The following is a 24,128-nucleotide window of genomic DNA, read 5'->3' as shown; positions in this document are numbered from 1 at the left end:
CATTGGGAGTAAGCCAATGTTACCATGTTTTAGAGAGTGAGCACATACATTTTAGCACTGGTCAGTAGTGGTAAAGTGCACAGAGTCCAAAGACCGACAAAGGGTAGATAAACCAAATTGAAGAAGTAAAGAAAAATGTTTGGGGGAATGCCACCCTAAAGCTGATAGGTCTAACACATGTCCACCACGGCTAAACATTGGGAGATCTTTCAAACCTCTTGCGAGTTCTCATCACTAAGGTGGAAGAACCTGGAGAGACCATCAGCATTGGCGCTGTCTGAACCAGGGTGGTGTTCCACTGTAATATCTATTCACTGTCAGGAGATGGACCACCGCAACAGCTTGGAATTTTTACATCTCATTTGTTTGAGCCATCAGATTGACCTGTAGCCTGTCTGAACCCGGAAGTCAGTCCCAAACAGGTATGGTCTCAGTTTCCTCAGTACCCATACCACAGCAAAAGCCTCACTCTCAATAGCACTCTACCTCTGTTCTCGGGGTAGTAGCCTCTTGCTAATGAAGGCTTCAGATAGGTCTAAGCCCTCCTCATTTAACTGTGCTAAGACAGCCCCTATGCCATGCCCTGAAGCATCCATCTGTACAATAGACACCTTAGAGAAGTCAGGAGCCTTGATGACAGATGCTGTTCACATGGCCTCCCTGAAGTTGTCAAAGACTTTCTGATAGGCCTCTGTCCAGCTCATTATTTTGATTCAACATTTATTATCATACAAGGTTTTCTCATTAATCACAATTGATTTCAAGTCAGTGGAGTTGGGGCAAGTGACAAAGTTCGCACAATGGTAGTGTCCAACCAAAGCTGGCAAACCTAACATGCTACTGGTGTCCTTTTTAGCGGGCGGTTCTCTACTTGCTCGAACTAGGTGTTGTTTTAACTTTTTCCCTTTCTTTAAAGTGAACAGTGGCTTGGGGATATTCAGATGTTCAATCAGTCTCCAGTTTTTTAGAATGATCTGCTTGACTTTGTTCGCTTTGGGATTGAAAGTCAATACACAGGTCATTTGTTTAGCTTCAGTTTTCACTTTCTAAGTAAGTAAGGTTTCACGAGGTATATAAATGCATGATTGACTGTACTGGCTTTTTTCACGTGTCTCATTCCTCTTTTTCTAGTCTGAGGTGTGGTTGTCCACGTCTAGATCTGTTTGGCACTGCATGGTCACACAGGGGATAGTGTATTAGTGGTAGAGTGTATTGTTGTTTTTCAATGAATATCATTATTGTTTTAGTGACATTATACCCTTGTCCTGATGAAGCCTATAGAAATGACCGGCTGAAACGCGACGGCGACTGCGTCAACACTTTAATGAGGAGTCCCCTAAGTGTTGAGTGGTTTAAAGAGTATAGCGCCTACAAAATAAGTTGTTAGGGGTGTTTCATTTTGAATTTCCGCAGAGTGTAACATTTCTAAATTAGGAGTGTACACCGTGATAGTTTATTTTCATTAAGGGTATATTCTTCTTGTATATATTTTTAGATTTTTGTATGTATTGTGTATGTTGTACAGGTTGTGTATATAATGTATCATGTCATGTAATATAGATATGTATGTGATTTAATGCATTGAGAGTATTCTTGTTTTTTGTTTGAAATTTATGAAGTGTATATATACAATTGTGTTTATTTCTGACCCACCCCCTCCTTTTTTCACATATATAAGTTTGTTTGACGTATGAATATATACGATTTATAAATAATTTTCAGTACATCAGGATAATTAAGTGTACCTTGTATGATAATAAATGTTGAATTGATCCCTCTTTACTCTGTTTTTTTTATATACATCTTTGATGTTTTTTGCTTATGTATAAGAGGGTGATTCGGGCATAACCCCTGTATGAGTTTCCCAGCTCACCATTTTGGGCTGCTTCTTGGAAGTCAGCTCAGTTAAGGGGGCAACAATGGTGCCTTATCCCCTAACAAACCTCTTGTGAGAACCAGGGATATCCAGGATGGCCTTCAGCTCAGTCTAAGTTTTGAGTGGTTGGCAGAACAGTTTCAATGCTAACCTGGAGGGGATGCACCTTGCCCTTGCCCCTCATGTGACCCAGGTATCACAACATTACCCTGCCCTATCTGGCACTTACTGGCCTTGATAATCAGGGATACCTTCTGCGTGGCCTGAAGCACTTACTGGAGGTTATACAGGTGTTCATTCCAGCTGAAACTGAAGACATCTATGGCATCTAGGTATGCAGCACAGAAGGTCTCCTTCCCAGCCAGGATTTTGTTCACCAACTCTGGAAGGTGGCAGGGGCATTCTGTAAAGCAGAGGATATCACCCTGAACCCTAAGTGGACGTTTGGGGTTGAGATCTCTGACCTTTTCTTTGTCCACTCGGTTCGAGTTTTCTATCAGTACTTCGATGTGATGGAGCAAGGATTTGCAAAAAAGCAACTTGTTGAGTGAATCCTCTTGTATAATCATAATAAAGTACTAATAATTGTTTGTTCTACTAATTTACATGAAATTTGTACATAATGTAGCAGCAGGGGAAGCTTGCCTATGTGTTTTACTAACAAGTAACCCGAGTGCAACTAAAGATGGCTGCTAGCCCGGGAAAATAAACTGCGCATGCGTCAACTGCATGACGTCCTAACGCTTGGAGGGAAAGCTTTGCTTCTGCGCACTAATGTCCAAAATGGCCGCTTCAGAACTCACATGCTAAGCATCTGCTTTGCTTAAAACTAAACTGTGCTTTATACTAAGTGCTAATGCATAAATAATTATTTTGATTAAATGGGATTAGAGTAGACATAAGTGGTATACAGTGAAACCATTTTATTTGAATCTAACATTTTTTCTTTTTAACTTTTCTGTTACTTTGTAATCTGGCCTAAAAGGAAAAATTAGGCTAATAATCACGTGGGTAGTGCGCACAGTGGCATTAGAAAGCAAATCTGGAGCCATGATCTCAAGTCTTGGAACTGGAACAAGGACAACCTTTTCTCATAGGCAGAAATATGACAGAACATCCTGAAGACTCAATGAACAAATGTATAAATGATATACAATGGTGAAATTACAATGAGAAACGGGTGGGAATAAAGCTTGGGTGAAACAAAGTAACGGGCAGGAACATAAGTCAATGCTTTTAAGAAAAAGTAATACACTTAGTATGGTGTGATGATCACCCCCTCGGCTTGTCCAATCAGAAATCACCGTTTATAGAAGATAGAAACTTTTGGGGGTGGAACATGCCACCTATAGGTATAATTGGGATAGTTAGCTATATGAAGTAGCCTGGTCCCTGCCAGAACACTTAGAGATAGATATGCTGTCCAATTGCTGATTACATTGCCTAAAAGCAGACTCCGAATTTTTCAATAAAATTTAGGAACGAGATTGGGGAAGGGGACCGAGGAGGCAGGGAACTAGGAATGAGATGCGGGAGATAGTCGAGGAGGGAAACCAGTATCATAGAGGGGTGTGATGCTGGCGTTAACTCCAGAAGAGGTGACCTGTCCTGTCCTAATCCTGTCCTGAACCTGTTACCTGATATTTTGTGGGGTCCAAACATTTGGTCAGAGAGGTCTGATCTCGCACCATTCTATGTGAATATAAATGTAAATTGAGTCAATGGGCCTTTTCTCTCTGTCCTCTCTTCCTGATGTAATCGTCATTAAAAATGTATAGATTAATTTAGGCAACTGAACCTTACCTTTTCAGAATGATGGAGTTAACACTGTAATTTGTACTTGATTCACTAAAATATCTCAGATAAAATTTAAACTTAAACTGAGTCTGTAGTTATTCAATGAATAGAAAGGTAAATGTTTAAATGTCAATAATTGCCAACTCTAATTCAACTAAAATAGATCCATGAGTAAGAAAGAGCTTAGAAATAATGAAGTTCAAATTCTTTAGGCAAACCAGACATATAGGAAGGCCCCAAAACTGATCCCCAGTGAGGTTTCATCGACCGGATATTGTAAGTGAGAGTGGTTTATGGGCCCGAATGTGTGTATTTTAGTAATACTTATCCGCAGGTTGGTGTCTCGCTGGATCAGTTTTTTGGTAGCAGAGGTATGCTTTTATTGATTAGTTTGGTGATTATTGGGTATAGATTTAGGCATTAACAAACCCGTTTGTATATTGTTTTAATGTTGTCTGGAAATTCCCGCAAAATGTATAGCGGGTGATGAATGGAAATCACACTACAATGAGGTTACTCGTTGTTTTTGGAAAATTAGTTGTGAAACAGTGAGAGTAATTGATAGTGAAGAGTTCGCAGTGGAAATGTTTTACATCCAGCTACTCTATTACCTGATGTGTACAGAGAAGAAGTGAGGGATGATGTTGATCATGATTGCTTAGAAGTGACAGAATATTGTACAAAACCTCGCCCAGACATTCAAGAAGAACCGTTGATCAGTTGCGAAAAAGAATTATTTGTAGATGGCTCGAGCATGAGGCACAAGGAAGGAGGCTGCTTACGCTGTTTATACTTTGGCTTGAACAGTCGAAGCATCCTATTTACCAGGAGTCAGGTCTGCACAAGTAGCTGAATCGATTGCTTTAATTAAAGCTTGCAAAATTGGGAAAAATTGAAGAGTAACCATTTACACTGATAGACAGTCTGGTTACGGGGTTGTGCATGACTTTGGCCAACTTTGGACGCAAAGGAATTTAATGACTTCTTCAGGAACCCCTATCAAAAACGGACAATATGTGAAAGAACTTTTAGAAGCCATACAGTTGCCAAAAGAAGTAGCTGTGGTCAAATGTGCTGCACATCAGTCAGGAAATGACTATGTGAGTGCGAGAAATTGTTATGCTGACCAAGTTGCTCAATATTGTGCTAAAACAAAAATGGCAGTGAACAAGAAATGTGAAACTACAGGAATCAGATGCCAACTTATGCTTATTTCAGCATTAGAAACATGGGATGACGTGAGGAATTTACAAGATGAGGTAGAAGTAAGTGAAAAGGAAAAGTGGATCAAAATAGGATGACAAAGAAGAGAAAGTGATAGTGTCTGGATTTATCCAGATGGCAGACCAGTCATGCCAGATTGTTTACTTTCACAATTAGCAAGAATGTATCATGAAAAAACACACATAGGTTGGGATGCTATGATCAGACTTTTCAGACAAGATTGGTACAATACAAAGTTTAGAACTGTTACAGAGAGCCTTTGCCAGCGATGTTTTATTTGTCAACAAAATATCCCAGGTAGAAAGACATTGGTCAGTTGGGGAAGAATTGGAAAAGCAGAAAGACCATTTGTAAGGTTGCAAGTTGATTTAATTCAGTTACCACCATGTAGAGGATTAAAATACATACTAGTCATAGTGTGTTTGTTCTCAGGATGGGTGGAAGCCTACCCAACCAGGAGGAATGACAGCATCACAGTTGCTAAATTATTATTGAGGGAGATTATTCCGCGTTTTGGTTTTCCAGCAACGGTGGAATCAGACAGAGGATCTCACTTTAATAATGCAATAATTCGATTGATCTGTGAATCATTCAGGATTGAACACAATGTGCACTGTGCCTATCATCCTGAGGCTTCTGGGATAGTGGAGCATTTGAATGGCACAATGAAATCAAGATTGGCGAAGGTGTGCGCATCCACTTAACTGTATTGGCCAGATGCATTGCCTCTTGTTCTGATGCGATTCAGAAGCATTCCTGACAGAAACACCGGGTTGAGTCCCCATGAAGTATTCATGGGAACAACAATGAGATTAGGTTTCATACCTGGACACAGATTGTTAAGCATAACCGATGATCTGGTATTGGATTATTGTAAAAGATTGGCTGACCTAGTGCATTCTGTCTCTCACCAGGTTGGAGAAGACGCAGAGGCCAGGCAGCCGGATCAAGTACAAAATCTAAATCCAGGTGACTGGGTGGTAGTGAAGAATCACACCCGAGAAACGTGTCTCGCACCCAGGTGGAGTTCCCAAAAACAGGTCTTATTGGTTACAACAACCACAGTAAAACTTTCAGGATTGCCTAAATGTATACATGCCAGCCATACCAAGAAAGTACCAGCTCCTGATGAAGAAAATCAACAATAAGAAATTGAAGGTGCAGAAGGTTGTACAGCTGAAGAGCCTAGAATAATAAACTCTGAAGTAGCTGATCAAGAACAACCAAGCACTAGTCAGGAGGATTGGGTACCAGGAGTTGATTTACCTGATGCAGAAGTAAGAACAAGGGGCAGAACAATAACAGAGAAGCTAGAAGTAGATAAAGATCAGATAGAGATAGGACATCAAGCTCAAAGAATAGAAGACGCTGAACAAGAACAGATAGGAACAGAAAAATACACACAGACTGATTTGAGAAATAATTTCGAAGAAGAAAAACATGAATCAAGCCAAATAAGAATAGGGAAACAAGGGCAGGTAGAAGAAGAGATTAGCAGTGAATCAGCACAGGGTCAGTTAGACAATGCAGAACAGGTTCAGGTGAAGGTAGTACTTCAAAATGTAATGAATTCGGTCAAATAGGGAGGGTTTCAGACAACGAAGAAAATCAAGTTGTGCCACAACAAAATACAAATAAAAGAATACTTGAAAGTAACGAAGAAAGTGAAAATACAGTGCAACTCAAAAGAGTCAGAAAAGGTGATAATTGGCCTAGATATGTCAAAAGATTGAGGTATCACCTAAAGACAATCAATGAAGAACCTGACCAACTGAATGAAGTCACTGGCCAATTAGGACAGACTAACGCCAAAAACGAAGGAGTAAAAAATTAAAGATGTTGAACAATAAGTTCAGAGGACCTGAATGGACTTATGTGATTCTTGAAGAACTTGAAAATTTAGATTTAAACGAAGAAATAATTGCAGATTAAATTAATGAAGGAGAGGGGAGACCTCCTTGAAACAAATTAATACAAATTTGAATTTTCTTAAAGAAAAGAAGAGAGATCTTCTTAAGTATGGCTATAAATAGAGTTGCTGAAATACCAAAACAAAATTGTTTACAAAAGTGTTGTACAATATGTATATGTAGTATACTATTAGTGATTATAGTATGGTTAAGATTAACAATAGCAATACCATATTTGATGAGTATAGAAAAAGAAAATAGTACAGTTACAGATGGGAAGCCTGCTCACATAAAGGGAAATAGAGTAGAACTAGAAGCATAGTATGAGTTAGAAATGCATCACTCAGTAACAGATAATAATACAGATCTAAATGTTTTTACAAATGTATTATTTGAATTTGTAGACACTATGGAGGTTAGTGATTGTTATGTATGCATGAAATTGCCAGATTCAGTAGCAGAAAGAGTCACATAGCATCATCTTCCATTAACATATGGAATATCATGTAGTGCATTAACAAGTCTGTTCAATAAAACAGGAATATTGTAGTATTATTATTCAAACTAAGATGTGATATTTTCAGAAGTTCCTGTTAGAAAGAATATGACTCCAGTATCTCACTGGTCTAGCTGCATAGTTTATGGGTGAATTGTTCTTAGCACAAAATGCAATAGATATAGCAGAAGCTCACAAACATAATCTAACATGTTTACTAAAAGAAGAAGAAAATATTATTTTGAATTTAGTAGAGGAAAGGAGACAAGAGTTCCAGAAGAAAGCCAGTGAAAAGGAACCCAAAATTCCAACATGGGTGAAAACTGACTATAATAATGCATTTATTGGTTCCAGTGAATGTGAACATAATTTCTTGATTATTGGAGGATGGGGACTAAAAGGAGAAACAGATCCAGTCTTTTCTAAAATCTATTATGGGAACAAAGTTTATTTCAAGCTACCTGAAAGATGGTATGGGAGTTGCTATTTCGGAATAGTATTTCCTATGTAAAAGGAATCACTGGAAGCAATGAAAGCAATAATGAACTAATACATAGCGAAAGAGCAAGTTTTGCAAACATTGTAGGAGATATATTCAGTGCACTGATACCTTCTGTGGGAGTAATTCTGAGTTCACGAAGAATTTGTCCGTTGTCCACAGTAGTTGATTGCTTATTGACCGACACTGCTGAAGGGTTTCTAATGATCAATGCTGAAATGGTTGCGATCAGATCTAAGGTTTTACAAAACTGACTTGCCCTTGATATATTATTAGCAAAAGAGGGTGGAGTCTGTAAAATGTTGAAAGCACAACATTGTTGCACTTACATTCCTGATAAAAGTATAGAAATTGGGAAATATATTAAGAATATTACTAATTTGTAAGAAGAATTAAAACCACTGGAAGTTGATGATGTATGGAAAAGACTAACAAATAGTTTAACTTCAATAGGTACGTGGTTTACTAGTTTTGGTAAAGGAGTTGTTGCTCAAGTAATACTACCTATACTTGGAATAACATTGACATGTTTTATATTAATGAGTTGGTGCAAATGCATTAAAAGGAGAAGAAAATATGAATTAAACAAACAGGGAAAGAAAAGAAAATATGAAGAAATTAGGTTTGAAGAATTAAACGGTGAATTGTATAAGAAAATGAAGAATGTGGAAGGAAAAGACGAGATAGAAATGAACAAATTAGAGAAGGGAATGGAAGTATGCTAAAGTTGGCATTTGATTTATGTATGGGTAGTTGTTGATGGCATAAATGCCATCAGAAAGGGGATTGATGGAGCAAGGATTTGCAAATAAGCAATTTGCTGAGTGAATCCTCTCGTATAATCATAATTAAGTACTAATATTTGTTTGTTATACTAATTTACACGAAATTCATACACAATGTAGAAGCAGGGGAAGCTTGCCTATGTGTTTTACTAACAAGTAACCCGAGTGCAACTAAAGATGGCTGCTAACGCTGGAAAAGGACCTGTGCATGCGTCAACTGCATGACGTCCTAACGCTTGGAGGGAAAGCTTTGCTTCTGCGCGGTAATGTCCAAAATGGCAACTTCAAAACTTACATGCTAAGTATCTGCTTTGCTTAAAACTAAACTGGGTTTTATACTAAGTGCTAATGCATAAAGAATTATTGTGATTAAATAGTATTAGAGTAGACATAATTGTTATACAGTGAATCCATTTTATTTGAATCTAACATCTTGTCTTTTTGACTTTTATGTTAGTTCATATTCAAGTATAAAATGAGAAACGAGGTTAATAACCACGTGGGTAGTGCACGCAGTCGCATTAGAAAGCAACCTTGGAGTCGTGATCCCAAGTTTTGGAACTGGATCAAGGACGTCCTATTCTCATTGGCAGAAATATGACAGAACATCCTGAAGACTCAATGAACAAATGTATAAATGATATACAATGTTGAAATTACTATGAGAAATGGGTGGGAATAAAGCTTGGGTGAAACAAATTATTGGGCGGGAACATAAGACAATGCTTTTAAGAAAAAGTAATAAACTTAGTATGGTGTGATGATCACCTCCTCGGCTTGCCCAATCAGAAAGCACAGTTTATACAAGATTGGAACATTTGGGGGTTGAATATGCCACCAAAAGGTATAATGGGGATAGTTAGCCATATGAAGTAGCCTGATTGCTGCCAGAACGCTTAGAGATAGAGATGCTGACCGATAGCTGATCAAATTGCCTGAAAACAGACTCAGAATTTCTTCAATAAAATTTAGGAACAAGATTGCGGAAGAGGACCGAGGAGGCAAGGGAACTAGGAATGAGATGCGGAAGATAGTCGAGGAGGGATACTAGTATCAGAGAGGGGTTTGACGCTGGCATTAACTCCAGAAGAGGTGACCTGTCCTGTCCTAATCCTGTCCTGAACCTATTACCTGATATTTCAGGGGGTCCAAACATTTGGCCAGAAAGTATGATCTCACACACTTCTAGATAAATATAAATGTGAATTGTGTCCATGTGACTTGTCTCTCTGTCCTCTCTTCCTAAGGTATTTGTCATTAAAATGTTATAGATTAATGTAGGCAACTAAACATTACATTTTCAGAATGATGGAGTTAACACTGTAATTTGTACTTAATACACTAAAATATTTCAGATAAAATTTAAATTAAACTGAGTCTGTGGTTATTCAATGAATAAAAAGGTGACACCTCTCAGTACTAGTAGTAATAATCTGTATTTCGTGAATGTCAAAACCATAAAAGTACATAATTTAATATAAAACAGCATGCACATTATTATAGTTTTTACAGTATAAACATCATAGTTTAAAAAAATGGAGAATCCTACTCACATTAATATCCTTCCATAATAAAACACAATCCATAAAAGGGGTCATGATTTGGATAATGTGCAATAATGAACATGATAAAACCGAAACACAGTATACAACAATTCACAAAGCTATGTAGGAGTCACCAGGGAGATCAGCATTTAATCAGGAGATGAAAAGAAGCCCTATATTATTCCTCATTTCAGGGTCCTAAACACTACTTTGGATTAGATCATTAATTTAGAGAGCTACATTTTTACTTATCACACCGTGGCATGTTCTTGCAGCTGACTCACCATACATATAACAAATATCTTGATAGGGCAAAAATCAGCCATGCAGTTGTGTCGCTTCTAAAGATTCTAATGGTAGACATCATCTGTCTAACGGACAAGATATAGCAAAGTGGAACTAACCAAAGTCTTCCATTCGCAACATATATGAGACAATGGAATAGAAAATGCTCCCCTGTTTAGAGGCTATCTGGTCAAGATGGACATGGGGCGAGAAGTTTGGCCATTCCATCTGCAGTGAAAGCCGTTAAGTGGCAAAATGCAATATCTAAATTGAAGGTATAAGGATTTTGCTTGTGGGGTTTCAATCTGATTTAGGAACTCCTCACAATGAAGATTATCTTTGAAATCCAAAAACCTGCCTCCCTCACAATAGTCATACTGGCTCCTGCATCTCCCAGGGCATCCACCTTTTTCCTATTGAATGTGACCCACTGCCTATACTTAATAGTATTTGAAGGTATGAACTTGTGGCACAATCTCTTCATACCTTCGGGACACTAGTGTCACTTCTCTCCTGTCCCCAAGCAAACTGGAACCACATTATTCCCAAGTGCTATGTTTGCCAACCCAGGTATCTGCTAACCGGTGGGGGGCTGTACTCTCCTTTGGTACTTTTTGGTGTCTCAAAAGAATCCCAGATTTGTAGCAGTCAGTACACTGAGAGATGAACTTCCCTGCCTGTTTGTCAAAGAACCCGCTCTTCGTGAGCTCAGACTTGGACTGGTTACTCTTCCTTTGGGAATTAATTTGGAGGCCTTTAGAGAAATTCCTATTTTAAAATATTTCTTCCCCTCTTTTTTTTCTGATGGGACCCCTGACCAACTTACTGGTGATCCCCCAGATTCCATTTTGGACACTGTGGAGCTGACTCTGATGTCTGCCTCCTTTGCAAGCTTGTTGGCATCAGTGAACTTGGTATTGATCCAGCAGGTTACCAGCAACAGGTAATCTACACCACACACTCACCTGGGCCCAGAAATTAATTCACAACAACCTGGCAAAAACCACTGGGGTCATGTTTTATAATTTTCTTACCATATCAAGATTAGTTACTTCTGGATCCTCACTGATCAAAAAGTTCTTTCCTCTGGTTGGTGGACCATTAGTTGAACTAGTTGATGGTGATAAGACATAAATCAATTTATTCGCAAATACAAAATGATCACAGAGTCAGGAAACATTTTAAATCTTTATCTAATAATATTTTCATGAGAACCACTTACAAAGTACAGAACAGGCTGTGTCTCTCATAGGAAGGGAGATTCAATCAAACTAACATTAAATATGTAATGACAATGCATGGAAAGGAGAGGATAGAGAGAATAGATCATGTGCACATATATATAGACATACAATTATAATTACCAAGTATGGTGTGAAAATCAACCCCCTTGCCAAGGAGTTGGGAAGGGTCCCCAAGGAAAGATCTGGCGACCAAATGCTTCAGGACAGGACAGATGACCTCTCTATCACCAATGCTTGTGTAGCACCCCTCTCTGACACTCTCTTCTTCCTCAATATTCTTCAGCGATCTTCACCTAAGTAATTAATTCAAGGTAAATGGCTCTGCAATTCGATTATTCTTTAGCATCTCTCGTCATTCTGACAGCCTCTCGAGCTCTGCAGAATTCAGCATCGTCATCTCAATTTGCTCTCGAACAGGATTCCACGCTCATGCTTAATAACTAACTAAAGCTACCTCAATTATACCTTTCTGTATGCTTGTACCACCCATTAATGTTTTAAACTTACAAAAATACTAACTCTGATTGGACAGGCAAGGGGAGGTGATCATCAGACCATGCTTAATTTCTGATATAATCTTATGGTTGTTTGTTTTAAATCCCACACGTTAATTTTTATTCATAAGTCTTCATCCTAACCTGCATTCACATCATAATTGTCACAAATTATAAAAGTTCACAGGTTCACATCCGATTCAGTGGACTGTTGTTCGGTTTCCCAGGTAAAGTATATCTTCCTAACATTGGACGGTGTTCAAGATGACATTGCTTCTTCCATTTTGATTGTACTACACATGTGCAGTAAATGGGAGGGAACAGACTATGATTCATGTGAAAAGGCCCATATTAAGCACTACTGAATGAATCAAAAAGACAAATGTTAAAATCAAAAATAACTGGTTTCACTGTATACCACCTATCTCTAGTCTAACCCCATTTACTTAATAATGCTTTCCCCACATTAGCATTAGTAAAATAGCTTTTTTTTAGTTTTCCACAAAGCAGATGCCAAGCATGTGTTTCAAAGCAGCCATCTTGTTAGATACTGCGCAAGCGCAAGAAATTCCCTCCAAGCAAAAGTATATCATACTACGTAGATGCAGTAGACGCATGCTTACTAAAGATTTTTAGTTAGTGGTCATTTTAGAATCTCACTCGAGTTACTGATTAGTGAAACACATAGGCTAGCTTCTTCTTCTTGTATATGTCATGTTGTGCATATTAATTTCACAAAATAAGGTTAATACAAGATTAGAAGTTACGGGAGAGGATTGCGTCCGAGCAAATCTCTCTTCTACGAGTTCTTGCTCCATCAGTATCAATCAGGGGCTAGCGCAGCTCTGTAACATAGACACTAAACAAGTGCTCTCTCCGTATCTGTGAGCCTAATCTTGGTAACAAGAATGGTTTTCATGGCAATGTATTTCATCTGGTCCCCCTCCTCCAGTGTAAGTAAGGTCTCCATCCTCACTGAAGGATTGTGTTTGCAGAATGATACTTCTCAATACTCTGTTGGTACATTGTGCATCTTGAGGGCCACCTAATAGGCAAAAAGCCACCTGTCAATGTCATTCCCTACCACATAGTCTGGCACAAGATCTTTAGGTATGTAGACCTTCATGTCTTCCTTAGACACTGAGGGAATGCTCCCACCATTGTTACTAGACTCTACTTGTTTGGCTATGATGTCTAGCTCTTTGATACTGAGCTCATGGACCATTCTCATTTCCCCCAGAGCTAACTCCTTCTCCATTTTTAGTTTGGCTATCTGCAGCACAAACTCCCTTTCAGCCTTACTGTCCACCAGCTCCTCTAGGGACAGGCCTTGGGAGGATACACTGCTTTTTGCTATGCGAGGGAGTTCTAATTCAGTAGACAAGTTATCCACTTTCCTTGTGTGCTGCACTCAGGACTTGCACCCAGGTCCTCTCCTTACCCTTCCATATCATCTTCCTCATCCTGGTCATCATTTCCTGTCAGCAACTGGTGAACTTCCGCTCAGGCTCTCAGAGCTTTCTGAAGTGCCATGCTGCCCCATTTAAGACTGATGACCTAAATGGGGCATCAGTCATTCTGGCCCATGCGGGGTGAAAGGGGGAATAAACCCTGATCTGTCCCCGGGGGGCAGAAAGTCAACTTGACACCTGGGAAATAAAGAAATATGTATATATAGGTGTGAAGGCTGCCCACCATGGGCATGGCCATGCTCTCAACCCAGCAAACTGGCTCATCAGTGTTTCTGACCCCTGTGGGCAGATGGGGGTATTTACCCGTGTATTGCCCCCGGGGCAGAAAGCCTACTAGAAGGATAGGGGCTGCCCACCATAGGTATAGCCATGCCCCACCCCACCTAAATGGGGCTTCAGTTTTTCTGCACCCGTGGGGGCAAAAAGTCCACTAGACCCCAGGTAAATCTTTTATTTAATAAATATAGGGTTGGGGGCTGCCTACCAGGGACATGGCCAGGCCACCACCCCAACTAAATGGGGCATCAGTTTTTCTGCCACCCCTCGGGCGTTTGGGAGTTATTACTCCTGATATGTGCACTTGGGGGCAGACAGCCCACTAGACATCAGGAAAAGTGTTTTTGTTTTAAATATGGGGGTTGGGCTGTCCACTATTGGTATGGCAATTACCCCACCCCCAAAACAGAACAGACAGTCTTTCAATTCCCATGTGGTGGCAGATGGGGGCTATTACCCCGAATCTGCCCCCCAGGACATAATGCCCGCTAGACACGAGGGATTTTCCAGAGCAAATGGTCCTGTCAATTTAAAAAACAGTTGAACACAAATTATGCTATGAAAAAGTATTTTTCAAAGAGCAAAGGAAAATCAATGTTGAAGAAAAATACAACCAGAGATAAAGTTATGTGAGATTTATATATTGGCACAACTACATGAAGATATCTGTGTACACTAGGTTTCTCCAATTGTGTGAAAGTGAATAAAGTGCTCGTTCAACATGACATGTGAGAACGTAGTGACTGAAAACATAAAATATGAGATACAAATGTAATGCTTCAGCAGCCTGCATCCTGCCTGTCAGGGATGATGTAGTTCTGAACTCCAAAATATTCAGCACAACCAAAGAGTTGTCTTGAATGCCCAAATGGGGTTGTGTTTTAGTCCAGGTAAGAATTGAGAGTTTCAACATTTCAACCCAAGACAGCGCAATTATCCGGATAGGTCTTCATCAGGCCGTGGGGATTGGGCAACCTGTGCAGTGATATACTGGAGTGATTAAAGAGGCTAAAACTGGTGTCTGTTTGAATTGTGCTCATGCATAACTACAGTTGCATCGAAACTCCATAAGGTAAATCTTAAAGTGTTATGTAGACAGCAACATGCCTCCTCTGGGCTTGAAAAATCAGCAGGGGAAATCTAGATATAGAGAGCATAGAAAAGTCAATTGCATTGAACATATACGGTATGCCCGATCTCAAGGATGAGTGAATATAGGAATTTCACTCACCTCGCAAGTAGTCTTTGTGTGGAATAGTAATAAAGTAACAAGAACTTCCAGTGGCATCAGGAATGGGCTAAAAGAAGAGATTGCCAAGAAAATATAAGCCACCTGCTCTGAGAACATTAGTTAAAATCAGAGAGGAAGAGGAAGAATTTGTCTTACCATATGGCAAGCAGTCCATTCATTTTAATTGTGCTGTGCGCAGAGTGTCCTAAGTCAGAGAGATAAAGGAAATTTAGAGCACGTGACGTGAGCGCGCACCTCGGCATGTCGGGAGGAAAGCCTCCTTCCAACAAGGCGCTGGTGCAAACCGTGGTCTATGCCCTCGGGCTGAGGCTGCGTTGCTCGGTGATGCAGGCAAAAGGGATACTGCTCCTGACAGAAATGAGTATAGGTGAAATAATTAACCTGTATGCATCGCGGGTCCCTGACAGCTAAGGGAAATCACCCGAGTCGCGCTTAATTGAATCCCGATTGTCAATCTTGGGTCCGAATAAGGGGAAAGAAATGTTGTGATACTACAAAGAGTTGTATTGATCACACCTATACAGGTCATTAAAGCAGTGGCGTAACGAACCTTGAGGGGGCCCCCTGCAGGGTATGTGAAGGGGCCCCCTCCGGGCTCAATCTAGAGCCCCCCAGCAGAAGCGCGGTGCTGACGGGGCCCCCTGGAGGTTGAGGGCCCCCCGCACCGCGGGGGCTGCAGGGGCCTGTGTTATGCCCCTGCATTAAAGGAGTATAAATAAGGTAACCTCATGTTCAACACTAGTACTTGAAAGAGGATAGCATTTTGAGGCACAACAGTATCCTGCGCTATGCAAAAATGCTTACAGTTGACAACAATTTCAAAAACATATTGTTAAATCAAATTTCATAAATACCAGGGACAACACACTCATTGTGCTAAGCAATAATGCAGGGATTATAAATCGATTATGGATAGATGAACATGAGCAGATAAACATACAGGATTTATTGCATTGAAGAAAAATTGTGTAGTACTAAGTGATGGGTGGAATGAAACAATAATTCCTCTATTGAAAATGTGTTGATTTTCGGCATGTATCTGTCGGTCAGATACAGGATAAAGAAATCCAAACCAATCCACTCGGTAAGTTTGGACAACCAAAAGTAACTGGTACAGGTTAAGATAGGAGTCATTAATGTAACACATACTTAATCAACACGGAAACATATGTGAGACATAGAGGGCCATGCACAATCAGGGAAAGCAGCATGTGAGAAACGTGCAGATAATTCATTTCTTTAGTCACAGTTTGAGGTTTCCAAGGGATTCTGGATAAAAAACCTGCTGAGAGCCACGCAATCTATCCCTTCCGGCATTCTCTCAAGTGTCTAGTTTTCAGAATTATGCAGGTTTGCTAAGTTTTACTTGGTGCTGACTCAGCTAGAGCCAAATATTCATCACTACCCACTTTGCAAACAAAGGGTCAGTTTTGAATGGAAAAATGGGATCTAGTCAGGGTGTGTTGTGGGTCATTTCCTGTTTTGGGCACTAGGCCTACCCACACAAGTGAGGTACCAGTTTAATCAGGAGACTTAGGGGAATGCAGTGTAGAAGGAAGTTTCTAGCTCTCTAATAGATTCCAGAACTTTCCATCATTGAAGTCTGAGGTTTGCAAGGGCTTATTGGTAAAAAAACTTGATGAGATTTAAGTCTGGGCAGAGTTTGCTTAGTTCCGTGAGTGATAAAATAAAATACAGCCATGCTAAAAGGAGTTCCAGGAGCAGCAGAGTGCGTTAGGGTCATGCCGTTCAGTGTGATTTTCAGTGCTGGGTGTTTGTCCGTCACTGTATAATCATTGCAAATGGAACCATGCGCAGTTCTGCTGCTCGAGTAGATTTTCTACTTGAGAAACAGCTTTCTCAATGCGAATGGATGGTTTCTCAATGTGAGTGGTTGCGATCTAATGCAACCACTTGCTTTCAGAAATCAGACCGCCCGCATTGAGAAATCTCGCCAGGAGGTTGATTTTCCTCACTCGTGCTCGCCAACTAGTCCTTGGCTTGCGCGAGCAAGGAAAAATCTTGCTAGGAGGTGGAATTTCCCCGCTCGCCAACTTGACATTGATGAGTGCGAGCGAGAAAAAGAAACCCCACTCCTCTGATGTTTTGGGAACTCGCAGAGTGCAGAAAACTCAGCAAACTTAGCAAACTGGGCGGAGTTCGCCGCCTAGGATTAATGAGAACCATAAATCACGCCTTCCCGGATTCTTCCAGGTGTTTAGTTTTCGGAAATGTGCAAGTGCTAAATTTCTCTAGGTGGCAGCTGAGCTCAGCCCCAAAATCCACAGCTACTCGTTTTGGGGTAAAAGGGTCAGTTTTAAGTGAAAAAATGTGTAGTGTCCATGTTACATTTTGGCCCATTTCCTATATTGGGCACTCGGCCTAACCACACAAATGAGGTACCAATTTTATTTTCCTCACAGAAATATGAGTAAAATGTGTCTTTTCTTGCTGAAGTTTAAAGTTTGAGAGGGCTTCTGTTTAACAAACCCTAGTGACACACAAGTCCTCAAGTCAAAAAGTTACAGAAGAAAATATTGTCACAAATGGCTGTTTCTTTCCACCTCATTCTCAACGTGTCTTTATTTCAACCGTTAGCTTCTGTGGGAAAACCTTGAGGGATTGTTAAAGGGTTGTTTATTAGTAGGTGTAGTTAGGTACCCACCACCAGTAATAAGGTCCCAATAACAAGATAAGGTCCAGTCAAGGTCTCAATAAATTGTACCCTTGCTCAACCGAGGTAGCTGGCCACGAGCAGGCAGGCTAAACTTAGGAGACAGGTGTCCAAAGCATTTAAAAATACCAGTACATTAAATAAGTAAGACACAACACAGAATAAAAGCCCAGCACCATTTTATAGTAATTGGAAATATTTGTATGACTAAAATGACACCAACACAACACTAATACAATGTAGGGAACCGGGCATATGAATTTTTAAAGAATAAACACTTTCTAGTACTTAAAAGCCAAAAATGCCAAATTAGGACATCTGGTCACACTTGACAGGGACAAAGTCAAAGTTTCGGGCCAACTTCAACTGAGCGCGCATCAGATACTGTTAGCCGTGGGGCCCAGTCAAGTTCTTACCTTTTAATTGTAGTCACTTTTTTGGAGCTTTTTCTCTCGACGTCGAGCGAGCATCCTTGGCAGTCCGTGTTTGGGTCCATGATGGAGGCTTGCTTCAGGAGGATACCTCTGTCAATTCCTGGAAGTCCCATCAAGGACAAAGAGCTCAGGATCTTCAGCGGGGCAAGCCTGAATTTCATTCCGGTTGCTGGTCGACATCGCTGGTTTGACTCTTAACGATGGTGTTGCAACTTATGGATCTGTTTGGTCAAAATGCTCCAAATAATCTCAAACTTCTGGAGATGCCTCCAGAAGATAATTTTGGGTTTCAAGGTGTCTACAACACCAAACCAAGGTTCCAAAGTCTTTGAAATGCTCCTTGGGATGTTGGGACTAAAGTTGTTACAATGCACCTGGCCATATCCTTTCATGTCCTGCTTAAGATGGTCAGCTGGTTTCTTCTTATTAATCTGTTGCTTTCAGGGAGTCCACTTCTTAAACTTTCAGTGCAAGGCAAAGTCCTTCTTTTGCTGTAGTCCCAAAGCGTGGAGCAGGTGCAGTCATCCAGAGTGCAGTCCTCTTGGTGCAGGCCAGGGATCCCGTAGGGTAGTCCTTCTTCTTCTTGTTTCTTAGGCAGGGATCTGAGTTGCTTTGGCAAGTCTCCCATATTTATCCAGGCTTCTGGGGTGACAAGCAGTGGGCCACCCCTAACCAGTAGGGTGCAGGGTGCCACCCTTAGGTATGTCAACTTCCTCCAAGGTGTGGCATATTCTTGTGCTAGAAAGCACTGTTCTTTAAAATCCAAAATTGAGAAAATCTCTTCTGGAGCTTAAGGTCTGACTAACCCAATCTACTGGTGTGGCTAACTTTCCCTAACACTCCCCTTCGAGACGCTCTCCTAATTCAATTACTGGGGCTCCCATCTGGCTTGGGGTGCAGGTAGTGGGGTGAGTCTGTGTCATATCCTAAATGTGTCTACCTCTTTGAAGACCAGAATGGCTACCCAGCACCATTCCTGCCTTTTGCTCTACCACTGCAGATCTCCTCCCACCAGATGTCTCTTTGTTTCCTTTCAGAGCAGCTAGGCTCAGCTTGTCAAAGACTGACTAGCCAGAAGAGGCTACACTACAACTGGATTTAAGCACATCAGAAAAGTAAGTTCTATAACTTCTTTTCTGTCATAAATATAATAAATCTAACCTTGAAATGTTGTGGGATTTGTTCTAACTATTATTTGGACACTTTGAAGTTTAATTTTAGCTCACTCCAGTCAATAGTTAGATGTTACTAAAGTTTGATAAACCTTCTCAATGTAGCCTATGGAGCTAATGTACTACAATGGGGAAAACAAAATTGGCCATTTTTCACTCACCAGGGCATATAAAACTATGGTCTGGGTGGAGTTGGCGGAGTTCCGTGTAAAAACTCTGGCATTCTATTCAGAGTTCTGCAAGCGGCAGAGTGCTATAGGTTATGGAATTGACACTGATTTGTATCTCCGGGTGTTTTTCCTGCACTGGAAGATCAGACTATCAGCACCAGCTGCACCATGCTCAGTGCAAGAGGGCACTTATTACTCATGCCGCTTGAGCAGATGTTCTACTCGAGCCGCAGCTTCCTCAGTGTGAACGGGTGGCTTCTCAACACGAGTGGTCTTGACCATCAGCGGCTGCGCACGTTGATAAATCTTGCTGGGAAGTGGTCTAGCATTGGATTTTCCTTGCTCGCACTGGTGCAAGCGAGGAAAATACTCCACTCCGAAGAGCGGACGTTTTCGGAACTCTGTGTATGCCATGGAGCACAGAGTGCGTAAAACTCTGCAAACTCTATGAACGGAGCAGACTTCACTGCCCAGACCTATATAAAACATCTTTTATAATAACCCTGCTTACAGTTATAAGGCACCCTACCTCTGGGGCACTAGGGGAGACCTTAGGGGTGACTTACATTTAAAAATAAGGTAGTTTAAGACTTTAGAATACCTTCAATTCCAAATTCGCATTTACACATCATTTTATTTTAAAAACACCTGCAAAGCAGAGCTGCCTTTAAAATGACAGCAGGCACTCTAGCAGTGTACACATAACTGCAAAACATCTACTGGGCTTCTAAATCTACATATCCTAACATATACTAGGGGTTTACAGGTAAGTTGTCATGCTAATTGCAAAATAAACCTAATTACCATATACCTTTTACACAGAGCACTGGCACTAGGTTTCGTTAGCAGAGCAGAGGGCTCAATCAGAGTCAGTAACCACCAAAAAGGATAGTTTTCTCACTGGGATCTACACATATGACCCATTGCTAAAATCGGAATTTTTGTCTTCTTTTCAGAAATCTACAGCACTCCTCGATCACGGATGGGTTTCTCACTGATTTCCACCACAAACTGGAAGTAGGTTGAAAGCACAAAAAATATGAAAATGGGCTTCCTCTTTGGAAAATGCCAAAACTGTGGTGAAAAAGTTATTTTTATTCAACTCTGCATGGTCCTGAAAGCTGGGAAAATGGTGACATTTGCACAGCAAACATTTTAATGATGCACTTTTAGAAAAAAAATACACTTTTTTTGTAGAGTACTGTGTTCCTATGATTCCGAAAAACCTCAAAATGTAGCTATAATGTTGTCATTTTCTTTAACCACAAACCCTGGGTACCTTTAGAATCCCCAGGATGCTGGGAAAATGAATTACAATTTGGCATAAATATTATGTGGAAAAAACGTTATGTAGTCCCAAGCGTGAACTACTCCAAATAGTCAAAAAAGGCTCAGCGCTAGGGTGCTAAAGCCTCAGGGTTTAGGGGGTTAAAAACACTCCAATTGAAACTGCAATGAATTCTGCTAACGAAACTTTAAGTGGATTGGCTGCACACTCAACTGCGACACAGTCCCTCCAAATATTGAATATCCAGGACACTCATTATATGTCAAAGTGTGAAAATTAAATTATTCAGTTCAATTAAATTATTCAGTTCAATTAAATTATTCAGTTCAATTAAATTATTCAGTTATATATAAATTGTTGCCAATTAAACAATTGAATCCATTAAACAAATGCGTTGAATTCATGTTTACTTCTGCAACTGCCGAGTCTGCATGCTGGCATGGGTTTTTCAAAGGGTATTTTATGTGTTTTTTCTTTAGCACTGACTTTTGATAATTTTGGCTCACTTGTTTTTTCGGATGGGCTCACTTGTATTTTGATAGTTAAGCGGGTTGCACAATGAGTACTGGAATTCCACAAGTGGTATTTAATTTACAGGCCCGGGGTACATGTAGTACTACTTTACTAGGTTCTTACAAGTAAATTAAATGTGTCAATCACCTTTGTTACTACAAGTAGGACATTTCTTTGTGGAAGTCAGTAACGTTTTACTAATTGGGTGAGTTGTATAACAAAGCATTTAAGCATTGAAAAATATGATATGATGATAGTTAGCCCTTTTTAAAATGATGTACCCTAATTTAAAATAGTTTTCCCAAGAGTTAACATCTATTTAGATTTTGTTGTGCTTTTCCCTCTTAGGGGTAGTTAGGTAAGTCTGAGTTAAAGGCAGCTCTCTATACCAGTAACCCAAAGAATAGTTCTGTTTTTTGTTTGTAAACATCTTACGGACTAAATCAGCAGATTTCATCTTTTAGAAAATTATTACAGATTGGTTATATCTGTGAAAAAGATCACTGATAACTTGGTCTATTAGGGATGTCTGGCACGCAGAGCTTATCAAAGATTTTCTTTATAAAATTCCCACATTTTAACTATCTGCAATTGTGACCATTTGTGTATCAGTCCTTTTGTATTGCTTCAAGTTAAATGTGTACAGTTTTGAAGTAGGGGGTCTGCAAGCAGAAATAGATTTCTATACTGATGAAAGATGTTGGTTATTACTTTCCATATATAATGTAATTTTTAATATCCCCACTTTTTCGGAATATTTGGGTACATACTTCTTATAATGCATAATCATTGAATTATCAAATTAAGAAGAGTTTATAGAAGAACAGCAACACTGTAATACGAAAGCAGCTGTATAATATAATTGGAAATATGGCAATGCAAGTCTTCTCTTGCTTTTGGCAGAATTGACAAGTTAGTTTGGCAGCGTCTTTGATTCCACAAAAAACAAGAAAGTTTGCATTATAATTTGACAAAGAGTTTGGTATCTAGATTACTTAAAAGAGTCAAAAACTAAAACAAAAATAAGGTGAGGATGGGTATTTTAATTAAGACTACTCTTCCAACCACTGAGTGTATAACACGTTTCCATATTTAAAAAGTTTTTTTAACTTCCTCAATAATGGAACATAATTATTTATAAAGAAATCAGTGGGTTGTTCCAGAAATATCTCCAAAATATATCATCGGGTTGTTATTGTAATGAAGTCTTAAGTTCTGTGGAAGTATTTACAACGTCATGTGAGATAAAAGAAATTCTGTTTTAGATTCATCAATCATACAAACACCACTGGTAGTATATTTTGTAATTGACTGCAGAGCAGATTGTATATTGGGTGAACCAGGTGACAAAAATAAAGCACTAGACTCTGCATATAATTTGAGCTTTGGGGCCTCTGGGAATGGTGCAGAGATTGAGTTGTTAGAGCGGAATGAGTTAGGCCAGTAGTTCAATGAAAATAGAAGAGATAGAAGACGCACATCCCTGACAGGAGCCTCCTTTGAGAAACAATTTCCAGCTATTTGATTATTTGTTGTTACCTGGGAAGACATGCCTTGATATATTTAAAAAATTTACCTCCTGAGATGGGACGAGAATTTACATTTTACAGCAAAAATTTAAATTTTTACAGAATCCTAATTAAATTCTCAGAAGGTCAAATGCTTTTTCAGCATCCAATAAAATAATGCTACTGGCTAGAATTTTATAGGGGATCACTAAATTGAGAAATTGTAATATATAATATGCATTAGTGCATAGGTTTTAACACTGTATAAATCCATTTTGATCTATATGTCTAAAATGAGGGGAAAAGGGTCTAGGAAATTGGTAATATTGTTAATTAGCATTTTATATAATTGGTATTAAGTAATGTTATGCATTTGTAAGAGGATAGATCAGTGAATGGTTTCCCTGGCACTAAAAAACTTATCAGCACCAATTTCATTAAAGAGGAAGTTATAGATGTCTCTTCTATTATCGAATTAAGTACAACTGCTAAGGGTTTGGCCAAATTGTTTTCAAAGATCTCATAGAACTCTGCACCAAAAATGTCGTGATCAGAGCCCTGCATCTCCTCCCAGGGAACCCCAGCCTGTGGAGATTTAACCAGTTCTAGTGTGGGGCTTGGGGGGGATAAGGCCCCACAGATGTCTGCAGCAAGCAGCAGCAGCACGACTCCCCCGGTCTACTGCCCTGATGAAACAACACAGCACGCATCTCATCACGGCCCTCTACTCAGCCAAAGGTGGGCTTGACCTGAAGCAGGCATCAGGGAAGAAGTGAGGAGGCTTGGGAAAAGACTGTAGCAGATTGGGCAGTTGAAGTGGGACTACATCCCCCAGCAAGCAGCAACCAGAACACAACTTTGGAGGAGGAGGAATGGCACACAGAACTCACACACTTAACCACCTCGCTTCACCTGCGGTGCAGGTCTGGGCCAAGAGCGGGCCCCTCTGCGCCCGTCCTCAGACCAGCAGAGGCTGGGCCATATCTCTTGGCTCTTCATACCAGGATACAACCAGGACTCTTGAGGTACCAATCTATGTTTTACCTTCCTTGTAAATGGAGAATTTAAAAGGTAATCAAGCTATAGACTGTGCTAAGGAAGGAAAGGCTGCATCTAAGTCTAAGTCTATTACTAGTTATCGTTCAACAGTAATGGGTGCTATTAACACTGATATTGGCCGCTTTGAGGCCAAGTTAGATGCTACCTTCAGGGACT

At 40.0% G+C, this 24,128-nt stretch overlaps 1 protein-coding gene across 3 annotated transcripts in view; it reads right to left on the bottom strand.

The window, feature by feature from the left end:
- Positions 1-24,128, bottom strand: part of LOC144772899 (arylsulfatase D-like) — a 417,503-nt gene that overhangs the window by 360,790 nt on the left and 32,585 nt on the right. Inside the window, exon 2 of one of the 3 annotated variants that reach the window (XM_078657579.1) lies at positions 11,781-11,953. The exons of the other annotated variants lie outside the window; for them this stretch is intronic. The gene's annotated coding sequence lies outside the window, so the exon portion shown is untranslated. The remainder of the gene's footprint in view (positions 1-11,780; positions 11,954-24,128) is intronic. 3 annotated transcript variants of the gene reach the window in all.

The sequence above is a fragment of the Lissotriton helveticus genome, chromosome 8 (assembly GCF_964261635.1).
Source record: "Lissotriton helveticus chromosome 8, aLisHel1.1, whole genome shotgun sequence".
In the NCBI taxonomy this organism is placed as follows: domain Eukaryota; kingdom Metazoa; phylum Chordata; class Amphibia; order Caudata; family Salamandridae; genus Lissotriton; species Lissotriton helveticus.
Note: the sequence above shows the minus strand (reverse complement) of the source record. Positions and strands in the feature narration are given on the sequence as shown.